The sequence below is a fragment of the Propithecus coquereli genome, unplaced genomic scaffold (assembly GCF_000956105.1).
Source record: "Propithecus coquereli isolate 6110/MARCELLA unplaced genomic scaffold, Pcoq_1.0 Scaffold60, whole genome shotgun sequence".
Lineage (NCBI taxonomy): Eukaryota > Metazoa > Chordata > Mammalia > Primates > Indriidae > Propithecus > Propithecus coquereli.
The window spans coordinates 256673-259832 of NW_012151952.1; positions in this window are offsets into that span (position 1 = coordinate 256673).

A 3160-nucleotide genomic window follows, 5' to 3' on the forward strand; every position below is an offset into this window, starting at 1 on the left:
AACTTGCAGCATTAGGAATTTTTATAGCAATTTGATATTGCTACAGCTTTTTTTTGTATTTTCCAAATATTATCAGTCTGCTATGGACTGGAGGGAGACATAAAGTTTCTTTACCACAGAAACTCATAAACTTTGAGAAACACTGAATTTTAAAGGATACAAGGCTAAATTTCTTAAGTGGAACTTAGGATAACTGGGAGCAGTACTGTCAAAGGTTATGTTTGCATTCCATGTGATCAAATTATTTTCTGATTTTTTTTCTCAAAAAGTAATATATGAGATAGCTCAAAGAACTAAAAGTAGAACTACCATTTGACCTAGCAATCCCACTACTGGGTATTTACCCAAAGGAAAAAAGACATTCTATAAAAAAACACCTGCACTCGAACGTTTATAGCAGCATAATTCACAATTGCAAAGATGTGGAAACAACCCAAGCGCCCATCAATACATGAGTGAATTAATAAAATATGGTATATGTATACTATGGAGTGCTACTCAGTCGTGAAAAAAATGGTGAACTAATACCTCCTGTATTAACCTGGATAAAACTGGAGCCCTCTCTTCTAAGTGAAGTATCATAAGAATGGAAAAACAAGCACCACATGTACTCACCATTAAGTTGGTACTAATTGATCAACATTTATATGCACATATGTAAGTAACATTCATCAGTGATCAGGCAGGTGGGAGGGGGGTGGAGGGATGGGTAAATTTATACCTAATGGGTGTTGTGGGCATTCTCTGGGGGATGGGTATGCTCGTAGCTCTGACTTGGGTGGTGCAAAGGCAATTTATGTCATCAAAGCATTTGTACCCCCATAATATTCTGAAATAATAATAAAAAAGACATCCAACAGGACAATGAAAAGAAAAAGAAATATATATGTACCTAGTAAATAGGACCAATATTCCAAGTTTCTTAAGTTAGCCATTGATTCTTTAATCGTATGCTGAATATAACCTTTCTTACAAACTCATATTTGTGTGCTTCTTTGAAAACATTAGCATGTGTGTTATCTCATGTCTTATAATCATGGCGAGATCACAGTTTTCTGGTGAATATTTTATGCATGGAGTGAAGTATGAATAAACATTTGCTAAATTTATTTCAAAAAGTTAAGGCAGAAAAAGCTGAAATTTAGGCCTGAAAGATAGAAGGCAGAGAAATCAGGAAAGTTTCTGTGGTTTAGATGGGCCAGTCAAGAAAGTCAAGAGAGACATTCTCACATTGAGAAAAGACAGGATATTTGAGTCGTATAAATCCATATTTGAATACCATTTCTATCTCACACAGGCTATGTGACTTAGTTCTGGTCACTTAAACATTCTGTCACTTGATTTCTCATTTTAAATGGGGTAATAACTGGGGAGAGTCATTTGTGCTAGCTTTTACAACATCCATTCTGACTGTATGCCTTCCTGTACTGTTCTAGCCTCTCCAGTGCATTTCCCAGCTCCCTTGTAGCTATGGTTCTGGAGGTGATTTTAGTTTTGCAAATCAAATATAATTAATGAAGACTTGGATTTGGAATTTGGAACTCCATTTCACTGGTAGCAATCCTTATAGATGTGGCTCAGTTGGTTCTGGAGCCACCAGCAGAGCAACTTCCTCACCATGGCTGAGGCAGCAGCCACCTTATGATCCTGGCATGGCCAGACCCTCAATCTAGAGTCTATTTCTTTACCTCCAAATGATTATAAACTTTTTCTTCTTCAGATATCTAGAAAAGATTCTAGTCTGTATAACTGAACCCTGAACTAGACAGCATTAGGGCCTATTTCAAGATTGCAATAATTTTGGTGATTAAACAAGATAATTACATACAGAATGCTTAGCCCAATGCTTGGCACAGAGTAGTCAATAAATATTAGCCTCTATTTTTGTCTTATGATGTTTTCTATGTCTAATGAAGTTCAAAGTGAACTTACCTAAAGATAGAAAAATTAAATCATTTTGGTATGCTTTTTAGTTATATTGTGGCTACACATGACTCAATATAGAAAGATGTAGAGATAGCATGTATTACAATGATGCAGACAGAGAACAGTGAACAATATTTAGAGCAAAATGACCTAAGTTAGGTTCTCAGAAATACTTACCATTTGGCCTTGAGCAAAGTTTTCTGGGATTTATTTGTTCAATCCATAATGAGAGATGGACCAGATTATCTCTAACGTTCATCAAGTCTTATTCGGAGACTCATATTCCAGGTTAAATTACTTCTAACTTGTAGTAACGATTTGAAACACCAGGAATGTTCGCTTCTTCAGATGACTCATGGAAGGGATGTGATGTAAGACTATGAAGAGATTTTCTTTTTAAAGATTTGCCTAACACTCGTAGTAATGAAAAGTGAATTAAGCTATGTAAGAAAAGGGAGTTCTTAGAGGTGAGGCTGATACAGGTTGAGTATCCCTTTTCTGAAGTACTTGGGACCAGAAGTGATTTGGATTTTGGATTTTTTTGGATTGTAGAATATTTGCATATACATAATGAGATATTTTGGGGACAGGACTTAAGTCTAAACATAAAATTTACCTATGTTTCACATACACCTTGTACACATAGCCTGGAGGTAATTTTATACAACAGTTTAATAATGGTGGAGCATTGTGGGGAACCTGCCATTGGTGTGTCCAGCCTGCACACGTGCCATTTTATTACCTTCCGTGGGCATGCTTGCTTGGGGGAATCTTGATGTGTCTTTCTTCCCTTGGAGACACAAAATAAACTATGTATTGTGCACCTGTATTTTGACTGTGACCTGTCACATGAGGTCAGGTGTGCAATTTTCTACTGGTGACCTCACGTCGGTGCTCAAAAAGTTAAAATTTTGGAGCAGTTTGGAATTTTGATTTTCAGATTAGGGATATTCAGTCTGTATATTGTATACTTTCTTGGGGGGGGAGATTGAAACTCTTATTAGTTTAGTTTGTTGTATCAGTTGGGTTTTCCATGGTAACAACTGGTTATTTTTCTAAGAATATAAACCTTTGTAAGCCTATTTATTGTTGGTGTGCTTTTGTTTTTTACAATTTGAAACCTTGAATACAGTGTTAAAATTTAGAAAAGGAACTGTGAAAAATTGAAAAGTATCTAAGATAACAGAATCTTTTAAGTTACTAGAAATAGATTCCATATCTGGCAGAAAAAAAT